Here is an 18,478-nt window from a genome sequence, read left to right as displayed (position 1 = left end):
TCCAAAATTCATCTTTCTCCTGTGAGGATGGAACTTACGACCCCTGGTTTATAACACCAGTGCTCTACCACTGAGCTAAAGAGGCGCGGCCTAGCGGTACTGTTGGGTACTTCGTCCTAACGGTCGTCTGCATCATCAGACTTTAGCTGACAACACTTCATATTACCGGCTAATATTTGCAGCTATGGCGACAAATTACTGCTTGGCTACACATCTGACACGTAACCGATGTGCTCTCCAAACAACAACACTTGCATTTCAGAACATGTCTTTCACACATGTCTACAAAATCACCTTCGCCTTCAAATACAATTTCCTTGCGACTGACAGAGACGTAGGCAAAGTTTCAAGTTGCTATTTCCATTAAATCTCGTTAATCAGAAAAACGGTGATTTACACCGGCAGTGGAACAAAATTCCGTTCCGCCCAGCGTCTGGCTCGAACCCACGACCCTGGGTTTAAGAGTCTGATGCTCTACCGACTGAGCTAGCCGGCTACCTCGGTGAATACCTGCCGGGTAGCACGTCACACAGTACTCGTTTGGGTTGGGTGGTCCCATACAGAATCTCTCCATGATGCCTAATGTTTTCCTAACGTCACACTCGTCACGTACTTCACTTTTATGTCATAATCATTTCTGAGAGGTAAAGAAATTGCATGACAACATGCAGAGCTAGTGGCGTCAAAATTAACACACATACTTTATGTGACTCAAAAGCCGAACGAGTTACTTTCCGACGTTGTTTTAGATGTGCAAGTGATAGTCAAAACTCGCTGTGTCGGCACTCTGCCGACCATTTCGCTAGTTAACACCGGTCTTGTTGTGTGTGTTTCAAGCTGAAGAGCATCTCCAAGCAAAAAATGGTCAACAGCAACATTCAGACTGTTTCGTACTGCTCAATTGCTACATTACAACGTTATGTTTCTTTTTCACAACTGGAAAAACACAAGCGTGACAGCATTCGAACCTGTAATCTTCAGATCCGAAGTCCGACGCCTTATCCATTAGGCCACACGGTCACTGACGACCAACATTTACATGTATACGACTCATCTCGAAACGCTCACACCCCTGAGGATTGGTGTTTTCGTTCTACACAGCCGCTGCCCCTTGCTCTTTCCCACCCATTCGTTACATTCAACCTCTGACGTGACCGACCAAATATAGACTGAGAAACAAGACCACACACTTTGTGCATTCGGAATCGAAGGCAGGGCGTCCCTCGCCGCATTTGCTACGATTGCCATTTGCTACTTCTGCAGAAGCGGCGGCGACGACGACGACGACGACGACGACGACGAATATCGCGAGAGGCTCTGAGATATGTGAGAAATACATCTATAAAATGTAATTCAGACTGCCTCGTCCCACCTTATGCTGTACCGCTTTGGCAAATGCTTTATCTGCGCCATTCGCCTTAATCGCATCTGAGAGTAATTCTTAAAAAAACGCCTGTCGCTAATTGTTCGTCATCACAGGTACTGTTTGCAATACGGCCACGACGGGCAACTGATTTCCAAAATTCATCTTTCTCCTGTGAGGATGGAACTTACGACCCCTGGTTTATTACACCAGTGCTCTACCACTGAGCTAAAGAGGCGCGGCCTAGCGGTACTCTTGGGTACTTCGTCCTAACGGTCGTCTGCATCATCAGACTTTAGCTGACAACACTTCATATTACCGGCTAATATTTGCAGCTATGGCGACAAATTACTGCTTGGCTACACATCTGACACGTAACCGATGTGCTCTCCAAACAACAACACTTGCATTTCAGAACATGTCTTTCACACATGTCTACAAAATCACCTTCACCTTCAAATACAGTTTCCTTGCGACTGACAGAGACGTAGGCAAAGTTTCAAGTTGCTATTTCCATTAAATCTCGTTAATCAGAAAAACGGTGATTTACACCGGCAGTGGAACAAAATTCCGTTCCGCCCAGCGTCTGGCTCGAACCCACGACCCTGGGTTTAAGAGTCTGATGCTCTACCGACTGAGCTACCCGGCTACCTCGGCGAATACCTGCCGGGTAGCACGTCACACAGTACTCGTTTGGGTTGGGTGGTCCCATACAGAATCTCTCCATGATGCCTAATGTTTTCCTAACGTCACACTCGTCACGTACTTCACTTTTATGTCATAATCATTTCTGAGAGGTAAAGAAATTGCATGACAACATGCAGAGCTAGTGGCGTCAAAATTAACACACATACTTTATGTGACTCAAAAGCCGAACGAGTTACTTTCCGACGTTGTTTTAGATGTGCAAGTGATAGTCAAAACTCGCTGTGTCGGCACTCTGCCGACCATTTCGCTAGTTAACACCGGTCTTGTTGTGTGTGTTTCAAGCTGAAGAGCATCTCCAAGCAAAAAATGGTCAACAGCAACATTCAGACTGTTTCGTACTGCTCAATTGCTACATTACAACGTTATGTTTCTTTTTCACAACTGGAAAAACACAAGCGTGACAGCATTCGAACCTGTAATCTTCAGATCCGAAGTCCGACGCCTTATCCATTAGGCCACACGGTCACTGACGACCAACATTTACATGTATACGACTCATCTCGAAACGCTCACACCCCTGAGGATTGGTGTTTTCGTTCTACACAGCCGCTGCCCCTTGCTCTTTCCCACCCATTCGTTACATTCAACCTCTGACGTGACCGACCAAATATAGACTGAGAAACAAGACCACACACTTTGTGCATTCGGAATCGAAGGCAGGGCGTCCCTCGCCGCATTTGCTACGATTGCCATTTGCTACTTCTGCAGAAGCGGCGGCGACGACGACGACGACGACGACGACGACGAATATCGCGAGAGGCTCTGAGATATGTGAGAAATACATCTATAAAATGTAATTCAGACTGCCTCGTCCCACCTTATGCTGTACCGCTTTGGCAAATGCTTTATCTGCGCCATTCGCCTTAATCGCATCTGAGAGTAATTCTTAAAAAAACGCCTGTCGCTAATTGTTCGTCATCACAGGTACTGTTTGCAATACGGCCACGACGGGCAACTGATTTCCAAAACTCATCTTTCTCCTGTGAGGATGGAACTTACGACCCCTGGTTTATTACACCAGTGCTCTACCACTGAGCTAAAGAGGCGCGGCCTAGCGGTACTCTTGGGTACTTCGTCCTAACGGTCGTCTGCATCATCAGACTTTAGCTGACAACACTTCATATTACCGGCTAATATTTGCAGCTATGGCGACAAATTACTGCTTGGCTACACATCTGACACGTAACCGATGTGCTCTCCAAACAACAACACTTGCATTTCAGAACATGTCTTTCACACATGTCTACAAAATCACCTTCACCTTCAAATACAGTTTCCTTGCGACTGACAGAGACGTAGGCAAAGTTTAAAGTTGCTATTTCCATTAAATCTCGTTAATCAGAAAAACGGTGATTTACACCGGCAGTGGAACAAAATTCCGTTCCGCCCAGCGTCTGGCTCGAACCCACGACCCTGGGTTTAAGAGTCTGATGCTCTACCGACTGAGCTACCCGGCTACCTCGGCGAATACCTGCCGGGTAGCACGTCACACAGTACTCGTTTGGGTTGGGTGGTCCCATACAGAATCTCTCCATGATGCCTAATGTTTTCCTAACGTCACACTCGTCACGTACTTCACTTTTATGTCATAATCATTTCTGAGAGGTAAAGAAATTGCATGACAACATGCAGAGCTAGTGGCGTCAAAATTAACACACATACTTTATGTGACTCAAAAGCCGAACGAGTTACTTTCCGACGTTGTTTTAGATGTGCAAGTGATAGTCAAAACTCGCTGTGTCGGCACTCTGCCGACCATTTCGCTAGTTAACACCGGTCTTGTTGTGTGTGTTTCAAGCTCAAGAGCATCTCCAAGCAAAAAATGGTCAACAGCAACATTCAGACTGTTTCGTACTGCTCAATTGCTACATTAAAACGTTATGTTTCTTTTTCACAACTGGAAAAACACAAGCGTGACAGCATTAGAACCTGTAATCTTCAGATCCGAAGTCCGACGCCTTATCCATTAGGCCACACGGTCACTGACGACCAACATTTACATGTATACGACTCATCTCGAAACGCTCACACCCCTGAGGATTGGTGTTTTCGTTCTACACAGCCGCTGCCCCTTGCTCTTTCCCACCCATTCGTTACATTCAACCTCTGACGTGACCGACCAAATATAGACTGAGAAACAAGACCACACACTTTGTGCATTCGGAATCGAAGGCAGGGCGTCCCTCGCCGCATTTGCTACGATTGCCATTTGCTACTTCTGCAGAAGCGGCGGCGACGACGACGACGACGACGACGACAACGACGAATATCGCGAGAGGCTCTGAGATATGTGAGAAATACATCTATAAAATGTAATTCAGACTGCCTCGTCCCACCTTATGCTGTACCGCTTTGGCAAATGCTTTATCTGCGCCATTCGCCTTAATCGCATCTGAGAGTAATTCTTAAAAAAACGCCTGTCGCTAATTGTTCGTCATCACAGGTACTGTTTGCAATACGGCCACGACGGGCAACTGATTTCCAAAATTCATCTTTCTCCTGTGAGGATGGAACTTACGACCCCTGGTTTATTACACCAGTGCTCTACCACTGAGCTAAAGACGCGCGGCCTAGCGGTACTCTTGGGTACTTCGTCCTAACGGTCGTCTGCATCATCAGACTTTAGCTGACAACACTTCATATTACCGGCTAATATTTGCAGCTATGGCGACAAATTACTGCTTGGCTACACATCTGACACGTAACCGATGTGCTCTCCAAACAACAACACTTGCATTTCAGAACATGTCTTTCACACATGTCTACAAAATCACCTTCACCTTCAAATACAGTTTCCTTGCGACTGACAGAGACGTAGGCAAAGTTTAAAGTTGCTATTTCCATTAAATCTCGTTAATCAGAAAAACGGTGATTTACACCGGCAGTGGAACAAAATTCCGTTCCGCCCAGCGTCTGGCTCGAACCCAAGACCCTGGGTTTAAGAGTCTGATGCTCTACCGACTGAGCTAGCCAGCTACCTCGGTGAATACCTGCCGGGTAGCACGTCACACAGTACTCGTTTGGGTTGGGTGGTCCCATACAGAATCTCTCCATGATGCCTAATGTTTTCCTAACGTCACACTCGTCACGTACTTCACTTTTATGTCATAATCATTTCTGAGAGGTAAAGAAATTGCATGACAACATGCAGAGCTAGTGGCGTCAAAATTAACACACATACTTTATGTGACTCAAAAGCCGAACGAGTTACTTTCCGACGTTGTTTTAGATGTGCAAGTGATAGTCAAAACTCGCTGTGTCGGCACTCTGCCGACCATTTCGCTAGTTAACACCGGTCTTGTTGTGTGTGTTTCAAGCTGAAGAGCATCTCCAAGCAAAAAATGGTCAACAGCAACATTCAGACTGTTTCGTACTGCTCAATTGCTACATTAAAACGTTATGTTTCTTTTTCACAACTGGAAAAACACAAGCGTGACAGCATTAGAACCTGTAATCTTCAGATCCGAAGTCCGACGCCTTATCCATTAGGCCACACGGTCACTGACGACCAACATTTACATGTATACGACTCATCTCGAAACGCTCACACCCCTGAGGATTGGTGTTTTCGTTCTACACAGCCGCTGCCCCTTGCTCTTTCCCACCCATTCGTTACATTCAACCTCTGACGTGACCGACCAAATATAGACTGAGAAACAAGACCACACACTTTGTGCATTCGGAATCGAAGGCAGGGCGTCCCTCGCCGCATTTGCTACGATGGCCATTTGCTACTTCTGCAGAAGCGGCGGCGGCGACGACGACGACGACGACGACAACCGCGAGAGGCTCTGAGATATGTGAGAAATACATGTGTAAAATGTAATTCAGACTGCCTCGTCCCACCTTCTGCTGTACCGCTTTGGCAAATGCTTTATCTGCGCCATTCGCCTTAATCGCATCTGAGAGTAATTCTTAAAAAATCGCCTGTTGCTAATTGTTCGTCATCACAGATACTGTTTGCTATACAGCCACGACGCGCAACTGATTTCCAAAATTCATCTTTCTCCTGTGAGGATGGAACTTACGACCCCTGGATTATTAGACCAGTGCTCTACCACTGAGCTAAAGAAGCGCAGCCTAGCGGTACTCTTGGGTACTTCGTCCTTACAGTCGTCTGCATCATCAGACTTCAGCTGACAACACTTCATATTACAGGCTAATATTTGCAGCTATGGCGACCCATTACTGCTTGGCTACACATCTGACACGTAACCGATGTGCTCTCGAGACAACAACACTTGCATTTCAGAAAATGTCTTTCACACATGTGTACAAAATCACCTTCACCTTCAAATACAGATTCCTTGCGACTGACAGAGACGTAGGCAAAGTTAACAGTTGCTATTTCCATTAAATATCGTTAATCAGAAAAACGGTAATTTACATCTGCAGCGGAACAAAACTCCGTTCCGCCCAGCGTGTGTCTCGAACCAACGACCCTGGGATTAAGAGCCTGACGCTCTACCGACTGAGCTAGCCGGCTACCGCGGTGAATACCTGCCGGGTAGCACGTGACACAGTACTCGTTTCGGTTGGGTGGTCCCATACAGTTTCTCTCCATGCAGCCTAATGTTTTCCTAACGTCACACTCGTCACGTACTTCACTTTTATGTCATAATCATTTCTGAGAGGTAAAGAAATTGCATGACAACATGCAGAGCTAGTGGCGTCAAAATTAACACACATACTTTATGTGACTCAAAAGCCGAACGAGTTACTTTACGACCTTGTTTTATATGTGCAAGTGCCAGTCAAAACTCGCGGTGTCGGCACTCTGCCGACCATTTCGCTAGTTAACACCGGTCATGTTGTGTGTGTTTCAAGCTCAAGAGCATCTCCAAGCAAAAAATGCTCAACAGCAACATTCAGACGGTTTCGTACTGCTCAATTGCTACATTAAAACGGTATGTTTCTTTTTCAGAACTGGAGAAGCACAAGCGTGACAGCATTCGAACCTGTAATCTTCAGATCCGAAGTCCGACGTCTTATCCATTAGGCCACATGGTCACTGACGACAAACATTTACATGTATGCGACTCATCTCGAAACGCTCACACCCCTGAGGATTTATGTTTCCGTTCTACACAGCCGCTGCCCCTTGCTCTTTCCCACCCATTCGTTACATTCAACCTCTTACGAGACCGATCAAATATAGACTGAGAAACAAGACCACACACTTTGTGCATTCGGAATCGAAGGCAGGGCGTCCCTCGCCGCATTTGCTACGATGGCCATTTGCTACTTCTTCAGAAGCGGCGGCGGCGGCGACGACGACGACGACGACGACAACCGCGAGAGGCTCTGAGATATGTGAGAAATACATCTGTAAAATGTAATTCAGACTGCCTCGTCCCACCTTCTGCTGTACCGCTTTGGCAAATGCTTTATCTGCGCCATTCGCCTTAATCACATCTGAGAGTAATTCTTAAAAAATCGCCTGTTGCTAATTGTTCGTCATCACAGATACTGTTTGCTATACAGCCACGACGCGCAACTGATTTCCAAAATTCATCTTTCTCCTGTGAGGATGGAACTTACGACCCCTGGATTATTAGACCAGTGCTCTACCACTGAGCTAAAGAGGCGCGGCCTAGCGGTACTCTTGGGTACTTCGTCCTTACGGTCGTCTGCATCATCAGACTTCAGCTGACAACACTTCATATTACAGGCTAATATTTGCAGCTATGGCGACCCATTACTGCTTGGCTACACATCTGACACGTAACCGATGTGCTCTCGAAACAACAACACTTGCATTTCAGAACATGTCTTTCACACATGTGTACAAAATTACCTTCACCTTCAAATACAGATTCCTTGCGACTGACAGAGACGTAGGCAAAGTTAACAGTTGCTATTTCCATTAAATATCGTTAATCAGAAAAACGGTAATTTACATCTGCAGCGGAACACAATTCCGTTCCGCCCAGCGTGTGTCTCGAACCAACGACCCTGGGATTAAGAGCCTGACGCACTACCGACTGAGCTAGCCGGCTACCGCGGTGAATACCTGCCGGGTAGCACGTCACACAGTACTCGTTTCGGTTGGGTGGTCCCATACAGTTTCTCTCCATGCAGCCTAATGTTTTCCTAACGTCACACTCGTCACGTACTTCACTTTTATGTCATAATCATTCCTGAGAGGTAAAGAAATTGCATGACAACATGCAGAGCTAGTGGCGTCAAAATTAACACACATACTTTATGTGACTCAAAAGCCGAACGAGTTACTTTACGACCTTGTTTTATATGTGCAAGTGCCAGTCAAAACTCGCGGTGTCGGCACTCTGCCGACCATTTCGCTAGTTAACACCGGTCTTGTTGTGTGTGTTTCAAGCTCAAGAGCATCTCCAAGCAAAAAATGGTCAACAGCAACATTCAGACGGTTTCGTACTGCTCAATTGCTACATTAAAACGGTATGTTTCTTTTTCAGAACTGGAAAAACACAAGCGTGACAGCATTCGAACCTGTAATCTTCAGATCCGAAGCACGACGTCTTATCCATTAGGCCACATGGTCACTGACGAACAACATTTACATGTATGCGACTCATCTCGAAACGCTCACACCCCTGAGGATTTGTGTTTTCGTTCTACACAGCCGCTGCCCCTTGCTCTTTCCCACCCATTCGTTACATTCAACCTCTTACGAGACCGATCAAACATAGACTGAGAAACAAGACCACACACTTTGTGCATTCGGAATCGAAGGCAGGGCGTCCCTCGCCGCATTTGCTACGATGGCCATTTGCTACTTCTGCAGAAGCGGCGGCGGCGGCGGCGGCGGCGGCGGCGACGACGAAGACGACGACGACGACGACGACCGCGAGAGGCTCTGAGATATGTGAGAAATACATCTGTAAAATGTAATTCAGACTGCCTCGTCCCACCTTCTGCTGTACCGCTTTGGCAAATGCTTTATCTGCGCCATTCGCCTTAATCACATCTGAGAGTAATTCTTAAAAAAACGCCTGTTGCTAATTGTTCGTCATCACAGATACTGTTTGCTATACAGCCACGACGCGCAACTGATTTCTAAAATTCTTCTTTCTCCTGTAAGGATGGAACTTACGACCCCTGGATTATTAGACCAGTGCTCTACCACTGAGCTAAAGAGGCGAGGCCTAGCGGTACTCTTGAGTACTTCGTCCTTACGGTCGTCTGCATCATCAGACTTCAGCTGACAACACTTCATATTACAGGCTAATATTTGCAGCTATGGCGACCCATTACTGCTTGGCTACACATCTGACACGTAACCGATGTGCTCTCGAAACCACAACACTTGCATTTCAGAACATGTCTTTCACACATGTGTACAAAATCACCTTCACCTTCAAATACAGATTCCTTGCGACTGACAGAGACGTAGGCAAAGTTAACAGTTGCTATTTCCATTAAATATCGTTAATCAGAAAAACGGTAATTTACATTTGCAGCGGAACAAAATTCCGTTCCACCCAGTGTGTGGCTCGAACCAACGACCGTGGGATTGAGAACCTGACGCTCTACCGACTGAGCTAGCCGGCTACCGCGGTGAATACCTGCCGGGTAGCACGTGACACAGTACTCGTTTCGGTTGGGTGGTCCCATACAGTTTATCTCCATGCAGCCTAATGTTTTCCTAACGTCACACTCGTCACGTACTTCACTTTTATGTCATAATCATTTCTGAGAGGTAAAGAAATTGCATGACAACATACAGAGCTAGTGGCGTCAAAATTAACACACATACTTTATGTGACTCAAAAGCCGAACGAGTTACTTTACGACCTTGTTTTATATGTGCAAGTGCCAGTCAAAACTCGCGGTGTCGGCACTCTGCCGACCATTTCGCTAGTTAACACCGGTCTTGTTGTGTGTGTTTCAAGCTCAAGAGCATCTCCAAGCAAAAAATGGTCAACAGCAACATTCAGACGGTTTCGTACTGCTCAATTGCTACATTAAAACGGTATGTTTCTTTTTCAGAACTGGAAAAACAGAAGCGTGACAGCATTCGAACCTGTAATCTTCAGATCCGAAGTCCGACATCTTATCCATTAGGCCACATGGTCACTGACGACCAACATTTACATGTATGCGACTCATCTCGAAACGCTCACACCCCTGAGGATTTGTGTTTTCGTTCTACACAGCCGCTGCCCCTTGCTCTTTCCCACCCATTCGTTACATTCAACCTCTTACGAGACCGATCAAATATAGACTGAGAAACAAGACCACACACTTTGTGCATTCGGAATCGAAGGCAGGGCGTCCCTCGCCGCATTTGCTACGATGGCCATTTGCTACTTCTGCAGAAGCGGCGGCGACGACGACGACGACGACGACGACGACGACGACGGCGAGAGGCTCTGAGATATGTGAGAAATACATCTGTAAAATGTAATTCAGACTGCCTCGTCCCACCTTCTGCTGTACCGCTTTGGCAAATGCTTTATCTGCGCCATTCGCCTTAATCACATCTGAGAGTAATTCTTAAAAAAACGCCTGTTGCTAATTGTTCGTCATCACAGATACTGTTTGCTATACAGCCACGACGCGCAACTGATTTCTAAAATTCTTCTTTCTCCTGTGAGGATGGAACTTACGACCCCTGGATTATTAGACCAGTGCTCTACCACTGAGCTAAAGAGGCGCGGCCTAGTGGTACTCTTGGGTACTTCGTCCTTACGGTCGTCTGCATCATCAGACTTCAGCTGACAACACTTCATATTAAAGGCTAATATTTGCAGCTATGGCGACCCATTACTGCTTGGCTACACATCTGACACGTAACCGATGTGCTCTCGAAACAACAACACTTGCATTTCAGAACATGTCTTTCACACATGTGTACAAAATCACCTTCACCTTCAAATACAGATTCCTTGAGACTGACAGAGACGTAGGCAAAGTTAACAGTTGCTATTTCCATTAAATATCGTTAATCAGAAAAACGGTAATTTACATCTGCAGCGGAACAAAATTCCGTTCCGCCCAGCGTGTGTCTCGAACCAACGACCCTGGGATTAAGAGCCTGACGCTCTACCGACTGAGCTAGCCGGCTACCGCGGTGAATACCTGCCGGGTAGCACGTCACACAGTACTCGTTTCGGTTGGGTGGTCCCATACAGTTTCTCTCCATGCAGCCTAATGTTTTCCTAACGTCACACTCGTCACGTACTTCACTTTTATGTCATAATCATTTCTGAGAGGTAAAGAAATTGCATGACAACATGCAGAGCTAGTGGCGTCAAAATTAACACACATACTTTATGTGACTCAAAAGCCGAACGAGTTACTTTACGACCTTGTTTTATATGTGCAAGTGCCAGTCAAAACTCGCGGTTTCGGCACTCTGCGGACCATTTCGCTAGTTAACACCGGTCTTGTTGTGTGTGTTTCAAGCTCAAGAGCATCTCCAAGCAAAAAATGGTCAACAGCAACATTCAGACGGTTTCGTACTGCTCAATTGCTACATTAAAACGGTATGTTTCTTTTTCAGAACTGGAAAAACACAAGCGTGGCAGCATTCGAACCTGTAATCTTCAGATCCGAAGTCCGACGTCTTATCCATTAGGCCACATGGTCACTGAAGACCAACATTTACATGTATGCGACTCATCTCGAAACGCTCACACCCCTGAGGATTTGTGTTTTCGTTCCACACAGCCGCTGCCCCTTGCTCTTTCCCACCCATTCGTTACATTCAACCTCTTACGAGACCGATCAAATATAGACTGAGAAACAAGACCACACACTTTGTGCATTCGGAATCGAAGGCAGGGCGTCCCTCGCCGCATTTGCTACGATGGCCATTTGCTACTTCTGCAGAAGCGGCGGCGGCGACGACGACGACGACGACGACGACGGCGAGAGGCTCTGAGATATGTGAGAAATACATCTGTAAAATGTAATTCAGACTGCCTCGTCCCACCTTCTGCTGTACCGCTTTGGCAAATGCTTTATCTGCGCCATTCGCCTTAATCACATCTGAGAGTAATTCTTAAAAAAACGCCTGTTGCTAATTGTTCGTCATCACAGATTCTGTTTGCTATACAGCCACGACGCGCAACTGATTTCCAAAGTTCATCTTTCTCCTGTGAGGATGGAACTTACGACCCCTGGATTATTAGACCAGTGCTCTACCACTGAGCTAAAGAGGCGCGGCCTAGCGGTACTCTTGGGTACTTCGTCCTTACGGTCGTCTGCATCATCAGACTTCAGCTGACAACACTTCATATTACAGGCTAATATTTGCAGCTATGGCGACCCATTACTGCTTGGCTACACATCTGACACGTAACCGATGTGCTCTCGGAACAACAACACTTGCATTTCAGAACATGTCTTTCACACATGTCTACAAAATCACCTTCACCTTCAAATACAGCTTCCTTGCGACTGACAGAGACGTAGGCAAAGTTAACAGTTGCTATTTCCATTAAATATCGTTAATCAGAAAAACGGTAATTTACATCTGCAGCGGAACAAAATTCCGTTCCGCCCAGTGTGTGGCTCGAACCAACGACCGTGGGACTGAGAGCCTGACGCTCTACCGACTGAGCTAGCCGGCTACCGGGGTGAATACCTGCCGGGTAGCACGTCACACAGTACTCGTTTCGGTTGGGTGGTCCCATACAGTTTCTCTCCATGCAGCCTAATGTTTTCCTAACGTCACACTCGTCACGTACTTCACTTTTATGTCATAATCATTTCTGAGAGGTAAAGAAATTGCATGACAACATGCAGAGCTAGTGGCGTCAAAATTAACACACATACTTTATGTGACTCAAAAGCCGAACGAGTTACTTTACGACCTTGTTTTATATGTGCAAGTGCCAGTCAAAACTCGCGGTGTCGGCACTCTGCCGACCATTTCGCTAGTTAACACCGGTCTTGTTGTGTGTGTTTCAAGCTCAAGAGCATCTCCAAGCAAAAAATGGTCAACAGCAACATTCAGACGGTTTCGTACTGCTCAATTGCTACATTAAAACGGTATGTTTCTTTTTCAGAACTGGAAAAACACAAGCGTGACAGCATTCGAACCTGTAATCTTCAGATCCGAAGTCCGACGTCTTATCCATTAGGCCACATGGTCACTGACGACCAACATTTACATGTATGCGACTCATCTCGAAACGCTCACACCCCTGAGGATTTGTGTTTACGTTCTACACAGCCGCTGCCCCTTGCTCTTTCCCACCCATTCGTTACCTTCAACCTCTTACGAGACCGATCAAATATAGACTGAGAAACAAGACCACACACTTTGTGCATCCGGAATCGAAGGCAGGGCGTCCCTCGCCGCATTTGCTACGATGGCCATTTGCTACTTCTGCAGAAGCGGCGGCGGCGACGACGACGACGACGACGACGACGACGACGACGACGACCGCGAGAGGCTCTGAGATATGTGAGAAATACATCTGTAAAATGTAATTCAGACTGCCTCGTCCCACCTTCCGCTGTACCGCTTTGGCAAATGCTTTATCTGCGCCATTCGCCTTAATCACATCTGAGAGTAATTCTTAAAAAATCGCCTGTTGCTAATTGTTCGTCATCACAGATACTGTTTGCTATACAGCCACGACGCGCAACTGATTTCCAAAATTCATCTTTCTCCTGTGAGGATGGAACTTACGACCCCTGGATTATTAGACCAGTGCTCTACCACTGAGCTAAAGAGGCGCAGCCTAGCGGTACTCTTGGGTACTTCGTCCTTACAGTCGTCTGCATCATCAGACTTCAGCTGACAACACTTCATATTACAGGCTAATATTTGCAGCTGTGGCGACCCATTACTGCTTGGCTACACATCTGACACGTAACCGATGTGCTCTCGAAACAACAACACTTGCATTTCAGAACATGTCTTTCACACATGTCTACAAAATCACCTTCACCTTCAAATACAGATTCCTTGAGACTGACAGAGACGTAGGCAAAGTTAACAGTTGCTATTTCCATTAAATATCGTTAATCAGAAAAACGGTAATTTACATCTGCAGCGGAACAAAATTCCGTTCCGCCCAGCGTGTGTCTCGAACCAACGACCCTGGGATTAAGAGGTTGACGCCCTACCGACTGAGCTAGCCGGCTACCGCGGTGAATACCTGCCGGGTAGCACGTCACACAGTACTCGTTTCGGTTGGGTGGTCCCATACAGTTTCTCTCCATGCAGCCTAATGTTTTCCTAACGTCACACTCGTCACGTACTTCACTTTTATGTCATAATCATTTCTGAGAGGCAAAGAAATTGCATGACAACATGCAGAGCTAGTGGCGTCAAAATTAACACACATACTTTATGTGACTCAAAAGCCGAACGAGTTACTTTACGACCTTGTTTTATATGTGCAAGTGCCAGTCAAAACTCGCGGTGTCGGCACTCTGCCGACCATTTCGCTAGTTAACACCGGTCTTGTTGTGTGTGTTTCAAGCTCAAGAGCATCTCCAAGCAAAAAATGGTCAACAGCAACATTCAGACGGTTTCGTACTGCTCAATTGCTACATTAAAACGGTATGTTTCTTTTTCAGAACTGGAAAAACACAAGCGTGACAGCATTCGAACCTGTAATCTTCAGATCCGAAGTCCGACGTCTTATCCATTAGGCCACATGGTCACTGACGACCAACATTTACATGTATGCGACTCATCTCGAAACGCTCACACCCCTGAGGATTTGTGTTTTCGTTCTACACAGCCGCTGCCCCTTGCTCTTTCCCACCCATTCGTTACCTTCAACCTCTTACGAGACCGATCAAATATAGACTGAGAAACAAGACCACACACTTTGTGCATCCGGAATCGAAGGCAGGGCGTCCCTCGCCGCATTTGCTACGATGGCCATTTGCTACTTCTGCAGAAGCGGCGGCGGCGACGACGACGACGACGACGACGACGACGACGACGACGACGACCGCGAGAGGCTCTGAGATATGTGAGAAATACATCTGTAAAATGTAATTCAGACTGCCTCGTCCCACCTTCTGCTGTACCGCTTTGGCAAATGCTTTATCTGCGCCATTCGCCTTAATCACATCTGAGAGTAATTCTTAAAAAAATCGCCTGTTGCTAATTGTTCGTCATCACAGATACTGTTTGCTATACAGCCACGACGCGCAACTGATTTCCAAAATTCATCTTTCTCCTGTGAGGATGGAACTTACGACCCCTGGATTATTAGACCAGTGCTCTACCACTGAGCTAAAGAGGCGCAGCCTAGCGGTACTCTTGGGTACTTCGTCCTTACAGTCGTCTGCATCATCAGACTTCAGCTGACAACACTTCATATTACAGGCTAATATTTGCAGCTATGGCGACCCATTACTGCTTGGCTACACATCTGACACGTAACCGATGTGCTCTCGAAACAACAACACTTGCATTTCAGAACATGTCTTTCACACATGTCTACAAAATCACCTTCACCTTCAAATACAGATTCCTTGAGACTGACAGAGACGTAGGCAAAGTTAACAGTTGCTATTTCCATTAAATATCGTTAATCAGAAAAACGGTAATTTACATCTGCAGCGGAACAAAATTCCGTTCCGCCCAGTGTGTGGCTCGAACCAACGACCGTGGGATTGAGAGCCTGACGCTCTACCGACTGAGCTAGCCGGCTACCGCGGTGAATACCTGCCGGGTAGCACGTGACACAGTACTCGTTTCGGTTGGGTGGTCCCATACAGTTTCTCTCCATGCAGCCTAATGTTTTCCTAACGTCACACTCGTCACGTACTTCACTTTTATGTCATAATCATTTCTGAGAGGTAAAGAAATTGCATGACAACATGCAGAGCTAGTGGCGTCAAAATTAACACACATACTTTATGTGACTCAAAAGCCGAACGAGTTACTTTACGACCTTGTTTTATATGTGCAAGTGCCAGTCAAAACTCGCGGTGTCGGCACTCTGCCGACCATTTCGCTAGTTAACACCGGTCTTGTTGTGTGTGTTTCAAGCTCAAGAGCATCTCCAAGCAAAAAATGGTCAACAGCAACATTCAGACGGTTTCGTACTGCTCAATTGCTACATTAAAACGGTATGTTTCTTTTTCAGAACTGGAAAAACACAAGCGTGACAGCATTCGAACCTGTAATCTTCAGATCCGAAGTCCGACGTCTTATCCATTAGGCCACATGGTCACTGACGACCAACATTTACATGTATGCGACTCATCTCGAAACGCTCACACCCCTGAGGATTTGTGTTTTCGTTCTACACAGCCGCTGCCCCTTGCTCTTTCCCACCCATTCGTTACATTCAACCTCTTATGAGACCGATCAAATATAGACTGAGAAACAAGACCACACACTTTGTGCATTCGGAATCGAAGGCAGGGCGTCCCTCGCCGCATTTGCTACGATGGCCATTTGCTACTTCTGCAGAAGCGGCGGCGGCGACGACGAGGACGACCGCGAGAGGCTCTGAGATATGTGAGAAATACATCTGTAAAATGTAATTCAGACTGCCTAGTCCCACCTTCTGCTGTACCGCTTTGGCAAATGCTTTATCTGCGCCATTCGCCTTAATCACATCTGAGAGTAATTCTTAAAAAAACGCCTGTTGCTAATTGTTCGTCATCACAGATACTGTTTGCAATACAGCCACGACGCGCAACTGATTTCCAAAATTCATCTTTCTCCTGTGAGGATGGAACTTACGACCCCTGGATTATTAGACCAGTGCTCTACCACTGAGCTAAAGACGCGCGGCCTAGCGGTACTCTTGGGTACTTCGTCCTTACGGTCGTCTGCATCATCAGACTTCAGCTGACAACACTTCGTATTACAGGCTAATATTTGCAGCTATGGCGACCCATTACTGCTTGGCTACACATCTGACACGTAACCGATGTGCTCTCGAAACAACAACACTTGCATTTCAGAACATGTCTTTCACACATGTCTACAAAATCACCTTCACCTTCAAATACAGATTCCTTGCGACTGACAGAGACGTAGGCAATGTTAACAGTTGCTATTTCCATTAAATATCGTTAATCAGAAAAACGGTAATTTACATCTGCAGCGGAACAAAATTCCGTTCTGCCCAGCGTGTGTCTAGAACCAACGACCCTGGGATTAAGAGCCTGACGCTCTACCGAATGAGCTAGCCGGCTACCGCGGTGAATACCTGCCGGGTAGCACGTGACACAGTACTCGTTTCGGTTGTGTGGTCCCATACAGTTTCTCTCCATGCAGCCTAATGTTTTCCTAACGTCACACTCGTCACGTACTTCACTTTTATGTCATAATCATTTCTGAGAGGTAAAGAAATTGCATGACAACATGCAGAGCTAGTGGCGTCAAAATTAACACACATACTTTATGTGACTCAAAAGCCGAACGAGTTACTTTACGACCTTGTTTTATATGTGCAAGTGCCAGTCAAAACTCGCGGTGTCGGCACTCTGCCGACCATTTCGCTAGTTAACACCGGTCTTGTTGTGTGTGTTTCAAGCTCAAGAGCATCTCCAAGCAAAAAATGGTCAACAGCAACATTCAGACGGTTTCGTACTGCTCAATTGCTACATTAAAACGGTATGTTTCTTTTTCAGAACTGGAAAAACACAAGCGTGACAGCATTCGAACCTGTAATCTTCAGATCCGAAGTCCGACGTCTTATCCATTAGGCCACATGGTCAATGACGACCAACATTTACATGTATGCGACTCATCTCGAAACGCTCACACCCCTGAGGATTTGTGTTTTCGTTCTACACAGCCGCTGCCCCTTGCTCTTTCCCACCCATTCGTTACATTCAACCTCTTACGAGACCGATCAAATATAGACTGAGAAACAAGACCACACACTTTGTGCATTCGGAATCGAAGGCAGGGCGTCCCTCGCCGCATTTGCTACGATGGCCATTTGCTACTTCTGCAGAAGCGGCGGCGGCAACGACGACGACGACGACGACGACGACGACGACGACGACCGCGAGAGGCTCTGAGATATGTGAGAAATACATCTGTAAAATGTAATTCAGACTGCCTCGTCCCACCTTCTGCTGTACCGCTTTGGCAAATGCTTTATCTGCGCCATTCGCCTTAATCACATCTGAGAGTAATTCTTAAAAAATCGCCTGTTGCTAATTGTTCGTCATCACAGATACTGTTTGCTATACAGCCACGACGCGCAACTGATTTCCAAAATTCATCTTTCTCCTGTGAGGATGGAACATACGACCCCTGGATTATTAGACCAGTGCTCTACCACTGAGCTAAAGAGGCGCAGCCTAGCGGTACTCTTGGGTACTTCGTCCTTACAGTCGTCTGCATCATCAGACTTCAGCTGACAACACTTCATATTACAGGCTAATATTTGCAGCTATGGCGACCCATTACTGCTTGGCTACACATCTGACACGTAACCGATGTGCTCTCGAAACAACAACACTTGCATTTCAGAA

The 18,478-nt window shown here is 46.4% G+C and overlaps 1 non-coding gene across 1 annotated transcript; it reads right to left on the bottom strand.

Moving 5' to 3' along the window:
* Positions 1–9,121: 9,121 nt before the first annotated feature.
* Trnai-aau (transfer RNA isoleucine (anticodon AAU)) lies at positions 9,122–9,193 on the bottom strand. The gene has a single exon. It is a non-coding gene; the product is annotated as a tRNA-Ile (tRNA).
* Between the last annotated feature and the right edge of the window lie 9,285 nt (positions 9,194–18,478).

This window comes from Schistocerca gregaria, unplaced genomic scaffold, assembly GCF_023897955.1.
Source record: "Schistocerca gregaria isolate iqSchGreg1 unplaced genomic scaffold, iqSchGreg1.2 ptg000169l, whole genome shotgun sequence".
Lineage (NCBI taxonomy): Eukaryota > Metazoa > Arthropoda > Insecta > Orthoptera > Acrididae > Schistocerca > Schistocerca gregaria.
This window is presented reverse-complemented; position numbering and strand designations above follow the sequence as displayed.